At 46.7% G+C, this 16,778-nt stretch overlaps 1 pseudogene; it reads right to left on the bottom strand.

The window, feature by feature from the left end:
* Positions 1–322: 322 nt before the first annotated feature.
* On the bottom strand, positions 323–10,772 carry LOC127333655 (tRNA (guanine(26)-N(2))-dimethyltransferase 1-like; annotated as a pseudogene).
* Positions 10,773–16,778: the final 6,006 nt, after the last annotated feature.

The following is a 16,778-nucleotide window of genomic DNA, read 5'->3' as shown; positions in this document are numbered from 1 at the left end:
CGGTGCTAGGTCCTCTCTTGATCCATATTTTTTCTGTGCTATCTAAGGTAAAGGGTCATTCAGGCAGTTTTGATGTTGTGGTCAGGTCTCGGATGCCTAGTTGTTGGAGATGCAGTCACAGAAGACAATGCTCTGCCTCCTCACCTTGTGGCCTCCTCACCTTGTGGCTAGATGCTCGGCGGATCTCATGCAGGTTTGCTTGTTGTGACCTTCAGAGAGAGGCTGTTCTAATATTGCTAGTTGATGTGCCATTTTTCGTCCTGGTTTCTCTTATAAACTGAACCACTCTTTTTTAAAATCAATGAAATGCAATGTTTTCTGCTTTTCATCAAAAAATAATAGTACCTGTGTTAACAGGGTCCTATTTTAATTAACAGGGTCCTATTTTAATCCCCACACATGATCAGATAGTTCTTTCTTTGCGTGACGCTATTGCCAGGTTTTCTTAAGTTACAAGTACTTGACAAATTCCAAACTGGCATACAACTCAGACTAGTAGACTACAAAGAGTAGGGCGGTTGAGCTCTGCAGAAACTCTGTCTATGCTCAATTTCAGAATAAGAACACATCTCCAGCTTCGAATGAATCAATGGCCACAGATTTATAACTTCTCATTGGGAAGTGTCTTTAGTGGTCTGCCAGCCTTCATCTTAGGACCCCAGTATTTTTCGGGATTAGGTACAAATCTTGGACTCTTTCGTGCAACTAAACCTCCAGTTACTTGAGAAAACGATGTCTGGTAGATGTCAAAAAGAGAAAAAAAGAGGGACAAAATTAGATAAACGAAAAAGGTTCAATGAAATCAACTAGAATACTAAATGGAGGAACAGAAGCTTCAGAAGTATGAAAAAATTGAATTATATAATGGATTATTTGTATCACTTATGTCCACAGATAAAGCATATTTCCTGAATAATCAGCACAGAAAATATATGTTGGCGAGGGGGGAACACCTAGCTCAGTATATGCATTGTGCATAGTAGTGGTTAAACTGTACCGACGTGCAAAACAGAGCAATATTTGATTCTTCTAGACAAAGACACAATCAATCCAACAGTCTGTATGTTTTCAGCTGGTGCAACATCAGGTCAATATCAGGTTTGTGTTTGACAATAATTTGATGTATCTAAAGATGGTTTTGGGGATTTGGTTTCTATAGTTTGACCAAAGTACACGGAGGCATTTGTCCAACAAACAAGACAAATCAGCAAATTAGAGCGGGTTCTACGGGTAGAGAGCTAGGATCAGGTTCAAAATTGATCAGTTCCAGTTGCTTTCGCCAATTCTAGTCCCAGCAGATGAGCTTGACTACAGCTAGTCTGGACTGTGTGACTTGATCAATAACCATGAAGCCATCCCGGTGGGAACAAGCAAGAAACATGAAATCAAACACCAATGGTACAAGAAATTGTTTGCTTCATAACATTCACACGGTAATTAAAAGATTCAGGAAACAGGACACCGTTAATGACAAGAGCAATTAGCTCAGCTCAAGCTTAGCAAGAGCAGAAATAAGATGCCCTTTAGCTGTAATTTCAGGTTAGTTTACTGTGTCCAAATCACTCTTGGTTAGCTTCACATAGTTTTGTCAGATTAATATGCATGAAAATTACACAAGCTTGTGAACACAACAACAGAAACTAAAACCTCAAGCTTGAAATAAGTAAATTCTAAGCATATGGACCTCAGTTTTGCATAGAAACATTTTCCTGGTCCTGCATTGTTTATAGCAAGAGACAAGCTGTGTTTAATATTCTATACCTGCAATTGAGGCTCTTGGGAAAGTATCCTGCTACCTGGACAATTTTCAGGTTGAGATTTCACTGGGTGAAGCTTTACCTGCAGACAGGAAGCCATTATGAAAACAATATTGGGCTGATTAACCAAGAAAAATCTGAGATTTGTATCATACCCAACATCGCATGATGTCCCAAATTACAGACATTGGGGCATCTGTTTTCAGAGCTAGTGGATCCACATGGCTACCTGATATTTGATACCCAGCATTTCTTATAGATGAATGAAACATAACCATGGTTGGACTGGTGCACTTCAATGTTGCACATAAAACTGTGAAGACTGACGAATAAAGGTGCATTGGGCAATTCCTGAAAACGAGAATCCCTTGTGATTTATCGATCCAATATGTACAAAACATAACGTTAACATCTCATTGTGCACTCAATTCAGAGATTCGTTGTTCTAATGCATGCTAATTTATGTTGGTCCATTTATTTTAGCAAAAACTATTGTTTAAGAACTATAGGAACCCCCGAAATAGCTGCCTGCTTGGTTGTTGGTATCAGCGGTGAACACTGAACAATGAAAAATTCCAAATTGCCAAAAAGAAAGTTAGTTTGTCATGAAGGAGGCCGGCTGCTGAAACTAACGGTTCATGTTCTTTGTTGCCAGATACGCATCGTGGTAGACAGATTGTCGTGACAAATGGCACTGGTCCGCAGCTTCAGGTGCTGAGCAATGGCATCTAATGGGTTTCCAGAATGATTGCAGGTGGGCCATTTACAAAAAGTTGCATACTTCCTTTTGGCCGGGGAATGTGTAACACCTTCATGGAATTAGATGATATTAAGTTCACAACACTTCGATTAAAGGAGTGTGTAAACCAAGGAAAAACATACTATTCAAAAGATAAAAATAATGCTGGACAGAAGCCTCAACAAGTGAGCAGCCATCCTGCTGGCCTTTTACTTAAACAGAAAGATCAATTTCTCTATCAAAAAAAAAATCAAGCACTTATTTAGTATTCTTATTCTTTGTTTTTCTAATGGAGATATGAGGTATTTTACTACACAAAACCTGATTCCGACAATAAAAATAACCATACCTAGTGATATTCTCAAACCCTGTATCACATATCGTATAGAATAAAACTTTAAGCGTAAATATGTCTACACTCCCATTGGCCTTGCTGGTTGCAGCCAATGTGAGACTTGTATATATATCCTTCCAGTAATGAATCAGAACAGATAGCATCCATGAAGCTATTTTCCTATGAGCACCTTTCTAAAGAAAATATGTATTAAAACTTAAAAGCCCTATAATTCACTAAATTGTATTCTTCGTTCAGTTTAAGTTACATTTTCTCTAGCATATAATGAACAGTCAACATAAGCATAACCAAAAGAGAAGAAAAAACAAAATAGTACCTCTGATATTGATGTTAGTATAGCTGAAATTTTTACATAGGCTTGAAATACACCACTCATTGCTCGGATATTTGATAAGATGGAAGCGGCCCATTCCTTTTGATGTATTGGATCACTCCATATAGGCCCCCCCATAACAAATTTATGGGCACACTCAGAACACTCTTGAGGCACAGTAGGGCAAAAATTTGGTAGAGCAATATTCCTCTTATCCTGTATCAGAGGACCAAATCCATAATCATGACATGCAAGACAATGAAACAAGAAAAAAACAGTCTACCTTTGGGTTTATTCTCCCAACATTTTGCAAGTGAAATGAACTGCATCCAACACATTGATATACATGTGAAAATTTGAGAGGTGAGCTTTTCACTGTGCTAGCGGATCTGCAAGTGAAAGAGACACCTTGGTAAGATGGGAAACCATATAAAAAATATTATAGTCCCACAAAGAAAAGAATGAATCAAGGAAAGCCAGAGGTAGGAGACAACGTGAAGATTCGCACAAAAACCCTAATGTAGAAATCCATGTGCACTGATATGACAGGAACTATATAGCGCTTGTGGCGGATCGCATGTGACTGCAAGCAAAACAAGGAGAATTGATGGATCGTCATAATGACTGATAATACAAGAGACCTCAGGATTTACCTCAATGCAGGCAAGAAGAATCCTCAAAGCCATCTCATGACAGTATTTGCCTCTTACTGGATAAGAACCATACCTGCAGGTATAGACAACTGATATGGTAGGAATAAAATGATGTAGTCATGCAGTTGGTAATCGATATGGATTATGGAGTATTAAACTGACTTGCAAAAACAAACTTCTGCATTGCCCCCAGCAAGCACTGCCATGTCTGTAGCTGAGCACATCAAGATACCACCATCTGCAACACATTGAACTGCTGAATCAAGGAATGCAGCTGGTGATCCATAAGGATCAAGATCAACCTGATTCAGCAAGTATATAGGACATTAATACGGCATGATATCGATGCATTTATACAAACTTGAGGAAAAGTGATCAGGTGCAGATAACAGAAAAAGGAGAGAGGATATTATATGGTTTTAATAATTTACTGCAATCAAGTAGTCAATATGTCACCCTGCTATGTCTGAATTCCGTAACACTTTAACCACATACAAAAATATCTAGATTGGTTGCACGGAAATGAGAAAAACATTTAAGAGTTTTTGTGTAACAGTATCGTTTAAGAATTCTCTGGCACTGTCATGAAGCTTAGTGCGCAGAGAAGAGGACTGGACAGCCCAGCGTGAAAAGATAAGACACTAGAATAAGGAGAAAAATACCATAAAAGAGTGCGAGTACTTTGATGAGCAAAATACAAATAATTCTTGCTAGAGTTGTAGGAGATACAATTCCCATCTGTATATAGGGATGCGCGAACTAATTACCGACTAACTTGACTAGGATCCAGACTATACCTCTACTAACTGACTCAATCTCTAATACACTCTGCTCTAATGATTACAGATTCAATGTCCTGGTTTTTAGTGGACAATGGACTCTCGCAGGACGCTGCTGCTGCTATGATGCTCTTACTGCCTGGCCCATTGTCGACAGCATTATTATGAAACACAATGGTCGAACTAATATATTTGTATACTGTATATACCAGAAAATCACATAATTAATACTCATAAACAGAGGAATTATCAATTATGTAGCGGTGCTGCTATTTCCTATGTGTAAGAATGTAAATAAAAGAAGATCTTATGATGGTACGCCAAATATTTGATTCCTAAACAAGATATAAGGCACTACCTGTATTCACAGACAGCAGATGCCTAGAAACAGATTCTTATGAGTAGTCATATGGGCTCTATGGTTTTGGTTTCCTTACTTCTGTAGAATCTTAGCATGGTAGTGTCATATGCATATAAATATATTAGGCAATACTAAATGCTGAGACATTGAGTTCTTAATTTTCCATGCTCATAGATAGAAAAATAATTTATATCTGCTTAATTTATTTTCTACTCAGCAAAAGAAACATATTTGCATGGATATTTTTCTAAATTAGTATAAGTTTTAGCACTTTCCTCCTAATCATCAAAATTTAGAAAATATATAAAAACTAGTATAGTAAATTTCCTTGGCAATGAAACCGATACACGACAAATGATTGGAGAACTGCGTTCATGTTAAAGTAGCAAAACCATACCACATCAAATTCTTTTGGGTGAGTGAGCATGTAAATGCGAGCATCAGCAAGATGTGGCACCACCTTCGAAGATGCAAGAATACCATTGTGGTAGATATTTTTCTTACAGGCTTCTATAGCCACTGCAGTTAATCCAATACAGCCTTTGTAATAAAATAATTCTGAACGGCCATTTGCAACATTCTCACAAATACCAGAAATGTACCTTCATTATTGTCAACAGCTATAACTTCCCCAATTCCATCTACCTCAAGGGCGTATCGGATAGCTCTTAACCCAGATGCAGCCAAAGCCTACAAAATTCATGACAAGAAGGATCTGAAATGAAAAGATCAGCATTGTGTACGCAAATACTACTGCCATGCTTAGTTTATTTACTCAAAGATCGGAGATATTTCATCATAATGGGCTGCACCCCTTGTATAATTTAAAAGTAGAAGAAATTCGAGAAGAAATATGGTGCCCTCTCTGTATATCATATACTTCCTCCTATCCATATTACTTGCTACTAAAAAAAAAAAAATTTGAAACGGAGGCAAAAGCTTTGCCTCATCCATTAATTAAGAAGAGAGTGCTCAGTTTTTAGGAGAAAACCGAGCGAAAACCTACAACATGGCCAAACCCACGCAAACCGCGTCCACACTTACAACCAACCGTAACAACGACCCGAAACAACAGGGCGCACCCACACTAGTCAACAGAAAGGACGACAAGCCTACACGAACGAACTCCAACCACGACACACCAACACTGCGCCGACAAAGACATGCCATGATATTGGAGGCACCCATCAGTCTACTGCAGATCCAGGGTAGGTAGCAGCTAAGGTGGCGAGAAAATTGCAAACCTCTCTAGCAACAACACCTCCGGGCACCGTTGCCAGCAAACTTGACTTAGCAACTTCAACACCAAAAGGAACCACATGCCTCACTTCATCAACGGAAGGAGGCATAACCTTACCACCACCCAACTTCAAGAGCTCGGGCACCACAGATGAGTCCCCACACAACTCATATAGCTCTGGTGTGATCTCAACCACCGATGACTTCTGCTCCGCTGAGCTAAGCGGAAACGGAGCCTCCACGGTGGCAAGCTCCTGCCCCCCGGAAGAGCACGCCTCCGTCGGCTCCAAAGAAACACCAACCTGTGCCAACAACAGCTTGAGAGTTGCCACCTCTTCACGAAGGGGGCGAGACGCCTCCTCGACGCGGTTAGCAACCAACTGAGCGAGCTCCAAGCGCAGCAAGGCAAACTGACATTGAAGGTGAGAGTCGAAACAGGCGTTGCCGTTGAACTCCTCGCAACACCTTGGAGAGGGCTTCGGCGGCGATGTTGCAGGCGACGACGAGTGGCACATGACCTCAGCCCAACTCCGGGACGCCGAAGGACGACGTGGCTGCGCGCGGGGAGAGCGGCCGGACTGACAAGGAGCATGTGCATCCGGAGAACGTGCACGAGCATCTGGAGAGCGAGAACGAGCGGCGGGAAAGCGCGCACGGCAGAAACGCTCCCGGTGACCAGGACGACGACATCGAATGCATTTGAAGGGCGCACGGCAAGAGCTGACCTGGTGGTCACGCTCGAGGCACCGAAAGCATCTCCCCCGAGCCCAACGCTTGAAGACGAGACTACGCTCGAGACCGTCCTTCCGAAGCAAAGGCGATGGCTCTCGGCTCGGGCGGCCGCGTCGACCCACCTGCACCCAGCCATCGTCGTCACCAGGAGCATCAGCAATAGCAGAGAGGCCGCAACATGGCTCCACATGCGCCTCCTCAACATGTACCGAGCCAGCCAAAGGCAACCACGGAACCAATTCTTCATCATCGTCGTCCTCATCGGAGCCCAAAGAAGCAACCCAAAGCAAGCTCGGGGCCGACGGCGTATCATCGGAAGGGGACACCACGGCAAGGCCGCCCGAGGCAACCGGCGACAACGCCAAGGAGCCAAGCCCCTCAACCAACACGGCAGGGTCGCTGGCCAGCGAGGAGCTGCTAGTAGCAGGCGGCGTCATCGGGGCCAACTCCTCGTCGGAGCTAACATCCTCGTCCGCGAGCGAGGCCCAACACCCGGTCGCCACAACTCCACCGAAGTGGAGCGACAGTGAAGCAGCGCCCACCGGCACCAGATTGAGTGGAGCGACAGTCTTGGATGGTGGCACGCCGGGCTCCACCTTCTCCAGAACAGGTACATGCGGAGGAAGACAGGCAGCCCCATGGGCCGAAGCAGCAAGCAGCGGCGTCTCCAATGGCTGGAGCTGGACCAAGGCACCACCAGTCATGGCAGCAGCGGCAGCGAACGGACGGGGGGTCGGAGCAGCCGGCGGCACAGGCCTATTGGGGCGGCGAGTGCGAGCCAAATGCCCACCAATGGCCGGGTTGGCCATGCGAGAGGCGAGAGCAGCCGCCGCGGCGGAGGCGGCCCGTGGAGCCGGAGCAGTAGCAGCAGCAGACGACGGCGCAGAGACCACAGCGGACGCGAGCGCCGGCAGCTTCAAGGACGGCGGAGCCTGGGTCGGCCGTGGCGCGGCGGCGGCGTCATGGCGAGACATGGGCCACGGGCTACCACGACCCCGGCGACCACGACAGCGAACCTGGGATAGGCGGGGAGAGGGCAGGACGAGGATCTCAGATCTGGTTGGAGTGGAGGCAGAGGAGGTCGAGGTTGGGAGATCAAGGCGGCGGCACGCCGTCTGTAGACGCAGCCATGGACGCGAGGTACTTGCTACTAAAATGAATGTATCTACAATTAAAATATGTCTAGATACATCTATATTAGTATCAAGTAATATGAATCGGAGGGAGTAGCATATCAAAACTTGTATTGTCTTACCATCATTATTTCTCACCCACACACAAAAAAACACCGCATATGTCAAATTAAATGCAGGTAGGTGGAACAAAGATCATATTAGCAACCAGATTTCATAAACGTACCTCAAGAACTTTAGGTGGTTTAGGGTTCGATTCCTCTCTCAATGCAGTGTCTTCAGACCCTGTGATAGCAGGATCTAATTCATTGGCATGCTGCTCTGGCGGTATTTCAGTATGCCTGGCTGTTTTCATCATAGAAATTCCTCAAGCATTGGTGCACCTTTTAATCAGAAGGTTTTGTAAAGTAGCGGTGCAAATTTTGTCCAAACGAATACCTTTTAATTTGATATCATGTTCCTCCTGCCTTTTCAAAATAAACCATCTCAATACAGCAACAGAAAGATCTCTATTATTAACCTGGTGAAAATTGAATAATTAAGGGAGTGTTTGGTTTAGGAATTGGGTGGAATGGAATGGAACCATTTCATTCCACTGGAATGGAACCGTTCCATCCCTGTGTTCGGTTTGGATTTTTTTTGTTACGAAACGGTTCCATCTTTGTGTTCGGTTTTGGAATGGGATGAGAATGGAATGGAATGGATGAGATAATCACCCGATTAATTATTCTAAACTTGATTAATTATTTGCTAAACTTGATTAAGTAGTGCTAAACTCGATTAATTATTGCTAAACTTGATTAATTATTGCTAAACTTGGTTAATTATTGCTAAACTTAATTAATCAGCGTGTGACAGTCACCCGTTCCAGCTCGGTCCGGCCGAATCGGAGGAACCACTTCATTCCGGATCTAGAGGGAATATTCCATTTGGAGGAACCACTTCATTCCATTCCAGTTTGAAACCGAACGCAGGAACGAGCTCTGGGTGCGGAACGGTTCCATTCCGTTTCACCCCATCCCCAAACCGAACACACCCTAAGGTAAGAACTGAGAACAACCTGAACATATTTCTAAAGCTACCTTCGAAATCTTCAAATGAAATACTGGATAGTAAGAACTACAGTAGATGGATCTTTTGTGAATTGTGATGATGCTGTTGGGCACTGAAGCTAGAGTACACATGGATTCTAGCAGCGCAGCTAACACTTCAGGAATGGTTCGACCGGACATAATGTCTTCTTCAGTATGTAGTTTTGCAGTCCTAATGAAATGAGGTGTTCCAACCATAACCGGAATCATCAAATAGATAACCAATTAAGTTTCCTCCATGAATTGAATTAGAATAGTATTATTATTGTCTGAAAAGGAACGACTTCAACACTGTTCATGTGACCATCAAGTGAAACAGTAACGGCATCAGCCTGACATAAAATTGAATCTACAGCACACATGAACAAGAAGCAATGAGGAAAAACCTGAGCCTTGTTGTAGAAGACCGAATTGGACTTATCCGCGAATATCTCTGCACGCCCTTCCCTGATGGTCTCTGGGCCCCCAGCGATCTCCGGTAGCTCCGAGGCAGAGGCAGTGGAGGACGAACAGGAACAGGAAGCGAGCCAGAGGCTAAGGATTGGATTTATTGAAGAATTTACACGCAGGTTGAGAAAGCGAGAGAAACCAAATGCTAGGGTCATCGATGTGAAGCGAAGGATAGCCAAGGGCCAAGGCGTCCACGGTCCGCTGAACAGATGGTGGCAGTTTAGATCACTCCCAATGCAATGTATCTAAAAGTGTATCTTGATATATTCAAAAAAAAATGTTTCTTGCTGCATTTTTATGCCAGTTTAGATATAACATATAACACCCATAATGCACTGTATCTTTGTGTTGTATCTAAATGATATTTCATGAAATGTGATTTGAAATCAATACTATGCTCTCAACATTGTGGCATATTTGTGGCCTGTACCAGACTGTTGAATGCTTGGACAAGATTGCGTGCAAAAATAGACAAAAGAGGCTAATATCAAACTTAAATTTGATAAATCTGGTACAGACTGAAGCATCACAACTCTTGCATTAATCAAACCTTCATACGCAATGCGAGAGTAGTCAACTAAATGCTCCACAAGTGTATTTCACTGAAGAATACGCCAGAAAAAAGCAAAAAAAAAGTCTATTATGTTTTGCAATAAGAGTACGATTACTTGCAGATCTCCTAATAGAACTATAGAAGCTCCTTCTCTGACCACATTGTCATGTGCATACAGATTTCTTATATCTCTCTATACAGAGAGAGAAAAGTCTCCAAAAACAAATTAATGAAATAGTACCACACGAACACAAATACATGAAATCTGTACAAACGAGTTCCTCAAATAAATTCTCCAGGGATCAATTAGTACCCACAACAAACACTAACTGATGAAGCATAGCGATATGTACCGGCAGTCCAGCAAGCAGGGCGGCAGTGGCACCAGAACTTGGTCGCGTTGGCGTGGGGCGAGGAGGCGGCACCGCTAGGGCTGGACCATCCGTCCCTCCTCCTGCCTCGCTCTCCCGGCGATGGTGGGTTGGTGGCGGCGGTCTTTGGGGTAGGCGGCGAGCGGCAGGCTGCGGGTGTGGAGGGGAGGCCGTGGCGGAGGCGGAGATGGGCGGGGGCACGGAAAGGGAGGATTCAGGTATGCGCTATCTGAATCTCTCCGAAGATGCAACACCGTCTGTCCAAGTTTGCAGTTAGGGCATCTCCAGCGGCGCGACGTCCGAAATGTCCGTTTGCGTCACGCGGCGGACGCGAGACAGACCGTTTTTGTCCGCGCGTCCGTTTGCACCTTGGGGAGGCTCTAGCGGCGCGACGCATTTCCGCGTTTGCATGAAATATGAAGTTTCGAAACAACAAAATAATATTCAACGAAGTCATAGTTATTACATTTAAATTTGAAAAAGTCTACATGCAAATAAGATAGTACTCCTCTAGGCATGATCTGCATGGTCAGTCAATGTCCATTGATGCTCAATCAGATCCGTTTGCAGCTGTTTGGAGACGTTCTCGTCAGTGACTTCTACATTCCTATGTAGATAGTCCTGCCAAGATGAAGCTCCAGGAAGTGGCGCAACCAGCTCACCTTGGAATTCCCAGTGGTTCTCATTGCGGCCATTAGGACGCTCGTTCTCAACGATCATGTGCATGATCACGTAGCATGTCATCACCTCATGCATGGTCTTCAGCGACCATGTTCTTGCCGGGTGACGGACAATTGCCCACCGAGCTTGGAGCACACCAAATCCACGCTCCACATCTTTCCTGCAAGCCTCTTGCATCTTCGCAAACCTTCTCGTCTTCTCGGAGTTTGGAGTACGGACAGTCTTCACCAATGTGGCCCAGTCAGGGTAGATGTTATCACCAGAATTTGACCGAGTCAAAGGTGGGCCGCGATCAAGATGGGCTTGAAGAATATACATGGAAGAATATATGTGGATCGGCCTTATATGCAAAGTTTGGGCTAGGTTGCCCGTGTATCTGTAATATAGTAGATTACGCGTCGTTTAGTTAGAGTTTGGCTCGTGCACGGTTGGGATTATTCCCACGTTAGAAAGTCTACGGACTATAAATATGTATCTAGGGTTTATGAAATAAACAACAATCACGTTCACCACAAACCAATCTAGGCGCATCGCCAACTCCCTTGTCTCGAGGGTTTCTTCCGGGTAAGCATCATGCTGCCTAGATCATGCGATCTAGGCAGTACAAGTTTATTCGTCATTCATGCGTTGCTCGTACTGAAGCCTTTTTGATGGCGAGCAACGTAGTTATCTTAGATGTGTTAGGGTTAGCATTGTTCTTCGTATCATATGCTAACGTCGTGCAACCCTTAGACATCTAGCCGCCCTTACGCCTATCTTAGGCGTAGGGGCGGCACCCCGCTTGATCATTATTTAGTAGATCCGATCCGTTATGGTTGCTCCTTGTTCTTCAAGGATTAGTTTAATATCTGCATAGTTAGGCCTTACAAAGGGTTGGAGGATCCAGCGGCGCGTAGGGTGTAGTTTGCTAGCCCTAGACAGGATGTTCCGGGGATCAACCTCGTGTTGGTTTTTAGGCCCTGTCTAGGATCAGCTTACGATCACCGTGTGCGGCCGCGAGGCCCAATCACGAGTAGGACGTTCCGATTATGCGGTGAAAACCCTAAATCGTCGTAGATCGTTTTAGCTTTATTTTGATCAAGCAGGACCACCATATATTCGTACACCTCGTGCGAATCATGGGTGGATCGGCTCTTTGAGCCGATTCACAGGACAACCTGAGAGCCGATCGAGGCTCGTATTTAATGTTTACGTGTATGCCATGCAGGAAACTAAGCGAGGCATCTCCATCACCTTCCTGACCAGGTATAGGTCAGGTGGCACGCCCTTGCACCAGCATCGGACGTGCGTGCCGGAGTCTTTGCGGGCCGTCGCTCGGAGGGACCAGGGCCAGCCGCAGCCCTAAGTTGCTCCCGGCTCTCCTGTGTTGCCCGTCGCTGCTCGCCGGTGGGTTTCTGACCGCAACACATTCTGGCACGCCCGGTGGGACCATCTTCGACATCAACCACATCGCCATCTACATCTGAGATGGCGGACGGCACCCCAGTCACGTACGAGGATTTGACCGAGGAGCTCAAGAAGAAGTATGACGAGGTCAAAGCGATCCTCGAAGCCGACCTCATCGGCTCTTTTCACAGAACCCGTTCACATGGCATCAGGTGGAAAGGGTTCTCACCTGAAGACGCGCTCGATGGAGTGGACCTGTCCGCCCCGTCCGAAGAACGCACCAGGTCCCTGCGTCAGGAGATTAACTTCATGGTAGCTCATTCGCTACACCGCCACTCTGAGAACCTGGTGAACACTTTGGAGCGTGTTGCTCTTCGGGTGATCCAGAAAATCATGAGGCACCAGTACTCTCCGTCAGGACCAGCTCTCGGGACATACCAAGGAGAGATGCCACTCCAGTCCCGTCCACCGCTGCCATTCGCGTTGGCAGCACCAGAAGTGCCGAATTCACCGGCATTCGTCGTCTACAAGATCGGTGGTGACCCTAGTGACTACCAGTTCTTGCACGAGGCGCCTAAGGAGATCCCTCACGGGTACACGTGCACAGACGTGCCAGACTGCGGTAACTGGGCGCTCACAAACCAGGCCGCAACAGCAGGAACTTCTGGAAAAGCAGGAGGAACTTCAGCGACAGATCTTGAGAAGCAGACGTGGCTAGCTAAGTACGCCACTCCAACAAACCTCCAGAGCTCAGCTCCTGCAGTTGGCTCAGAGATGGAAAAGCAAGCATGGTTGGCTAAGTATGCCACTCCGGCGAATATTCAGAGTTCGACTCCTGTAGCCAGCACCGCGGATCAAATCAGTACGATCCTGAGAGACCAGTTCGGCATGGTGCCGAAAAGGAGGACAATCGGCTATTCCAAGCCGTACCCCAACGAGTACGAGTTGATCCCGCTACCACCCAAATATCGGCTCCCTGATTTCTCTAAGTTCAATGGATCAGATGGCTCCAGCTCCATCGAGCATGTGAGCCGATATTTGGCACAGCTGGGCACGATCTCAGCAGCAGATGAGCTACGTGTGAGGTTCTTCGCACAGTCTCTCACGGGATCGGCTTTCGGGTGGTACACTTCGTTGCCACCGGACTCGATCCGGACTTGGAAGCAGTTGGAAGAACAGTTCCACATGCAGTATCACTCAGAGGCTTCCGAGTCTGGCCTTACCGATCTAGCACAAATACGTCAGAAGCGTGGAGAAACTGTGGCAGAATACGTCCAGCGCTTCAGAAATCTTAGGAACCGATGTTATTCGGCTCGTGTGACTGAAAAGGAAGCAGTCGAGTTGGCAGTAGTGGGCCTTGCATCACAAATCAAGGATATGGCCTCCCAAGCAGACTACCCTTCACTGGTGCACATGGTTCAGAAACTGTCGTTATATGAACAGCGCCACCCGGACTTGTACTAGGACAAATTCAAGCGTGCGGTAGTCCTGGTTGAGGCAGATGAAGACGAAGGCTCTGCGGGAGATCAAGAAGTAGCAGTGGCTGAATGGACTCGGGGGGCAACCCCCGTGTCCTGCAAATGGATTAAGCCACCAGGTCCGCCCAGAGGGTTCGATTTTGACGTAACTAAAACTGAGCAAATCTTCGACCTCCTACTCAAGGAGAAGCAGTTGAAGTTACCCGAAGGCCTCAAAATCCCCACGGTACAGGAGCTGAACGGAAAGCCATACTGCAAATGGCATAACTCGTTCTCCCATACCACCAACGACTGCAGGGTGTGGCGTCAGCAGATCCAAATGGCGATAGAACAAGGACGTCTGATTTTTAACCAGTACGCCATGAAGGTCGATACCCACCCCTTCCCCGCCGTTAACATGGTGGAGTGCACTTACCCTGAAGGTTGACAGCCAGGATTCTCGTTCAACATCAACATGGTAGGACCTGGACACCACTCTGGCAAGGACGGAGACGAGGGCAGCTGCTCTCGTAGCAAGGACACAGAGGAGGCCGCTCCACGCGATCGGCTCCGTCACGATGGCAAGCGCTACATCACAGTGGGAGAAGTAAAGAATGTAAGATATCAGTGACCTCTCTCCGATCACCTCCTCAACAAGTATGTGAGTCAATATAGCCAACGCCGACGATCCAGCGACGATGATGATAGAGACCGTCTGACTAGGGACGCCAGGAGACATCGTCGGCATGATCGCGACGAGTAGGAGTACGAGCGACGTGCCAAGGAAAAATCGAGGGAGCAAGACGACGAGGATAGACACTGGGACTGCCCCTTCTTCAGACATTGCTGGGATTCAGGAATGAGCCGATTGCCTACAATCGGCAACTGCCCAGAATGTAGACAGAAGAGGAAGGATGCAGCTAACGTGTCCGTGTTCAAACGTCTAGGGCCTCTCCCACCTCGAAGCAAGCACGCTGAGTCCCCTCGGGTGGAAGATCTCGAGGATTTGGAAGATGATGAAGAAGAAGAAGAAGACAGGTACCACCGGCCAAGGTGGTGCCCTGATGGACTCAGCCGTTCCCAAAAGCGTAGGGTTCAGCGACTGCGCGGCTTGGAGGAAGCCGAAAGGTTATACCTGCACACGCTAAGGAAGGCGCGGCCTGATCTGGCCGCGAAGATCCAGCGAACCCTGGATGAAGAGGGTCGACCACAAAAAATGGAGTGGCGCCCCAAGCAAAAGAAAGCCGATGATGAGACATCGGCTGGCACAAACATGGTGTTTATCCTTCCGACGGAGTTTAGCGCTCCAGGACTAGACGAGGCACCTGTAGCACAACTTGACTGCGGCCCACGGCCGGTTATCTTTGAGCAGCCACGAGAAAGAAGCTACAGACATCTGAAGGCCCTGTTCTTGCGAGGTTATATCGATGGGAGGCCTGTCAACAAGATGCTGGTGGACACCGGAGCGGCAGTCAACATTATGCCATACTCTATGCTACGTCGGTTGGGACGCTCTAGCTCGGATCTGATCAAGACCAACGTGACATTGAGCGATTTCAACGGCCAAGCGTCTGACGCACGAGGTGTTCTGAACGTAGGAAGGAAAACCATCCCTACGACGTTCTTCATCGTCGATAGCAAGAGCACCTATGCTGTTCTGCTAGGAAGAGATTGGATCCACGCCAACTGTTGCATTCCCTCCACGATGCACCAATGCATAATACAGTGGGATGGAGATGAGGTAGAGGTCATCCAGGCCGATGACTCAGCCGAGATTTCAACGGCTGGCATGAACGCTTGGGAAACAGCAGGCCAAGAGCCACTCTCAGGTATCAATTTAGACGACTGCGAGCGCATCGACGTGACGAAGAACGGGGTTAGGCTGGTCCTATCCACCGGCCTGACCGTGTAGCAAGAACCAACCTACGGACAAACGTGGCGAGGCCGATCCTTGGGATCGGCCCCAAAGATATATGGAGGGACATTGCAAAACCTTCATTGAGCACTTCGATCAATATGGAGGCCGATTCCAGCAATCGGCCAAAATTATCCTCACCACATGTTCTGCTTCAGCGGTTTTACGTCGGCTGATGAGTTAGGAAAAATCAACATTGGTCCTCCGGAGCCGACGTGCAAATACAGTGCCTTGGTTAACTACAGAGCCGATATCTGCAGTTCCCTGACAGATTCGGCTCGGGGGGCACCTAATCAGATGAACATGTGCAGATGAACATGTGTGCAGTGAAATGTTGGGGGCCGATAGAAAAATCAGCCAGTAAAAAAAAATTCATGATATACAGCCGATGCAAGGACATCGACTTTAGAACTAAGAAACGAAGCCGATGCACAGCCATCAACTCTAGTACAATTACACAGGATCTACCTGCTGCGTGTTCAAGACGCGGATTTTCACCAAGTCCAGTTCATCTGTGAGGCCCTCTACTTCCTCGAGGGGGCAAACAATGAGAGCTTCCTCAGCTGCAATGAGCTGATTGCAGCAGTACTGTCAGAAGTCAGTTTTGGCGTACAAGGCGGCCTTTTGCTCGTTAAGCCGTTGGTGTTTCGTCTACAATATCGGCTTTCAACGGAGGAAGAGGCAATCGATGGGGTCAAGAGCGGCTGAATCGGCAGGGTGGCTGTCTCAGAATTACCTGAGTTCAAAGCCTTTTGTCTGATCTGTGCATCCTCACCAGTATTCTCGCCTTGGCTGAGGCTCGGGGGGCAGCTG

This window comes from Lolium perenne, chromosome 2 (genome assembly GCF_019359855.2).
Source record: "Lolium perenne isolate Kyuss_39 chromosome 2, Kyuss_2.0, whole genome shotgun sequence".
Classification (NCBI taxonomy): domain Eukaryota; kingdom Viridiplantae; phylum Streptophyta; class Magnoliopsida; order Poales; family Poaceae; genus Lolium; species Lolium perenne.
Note: the sequence above shows the minus strand (reverse complement) of the source record. Positions and strands in the feature narration are given on the sequence as shown.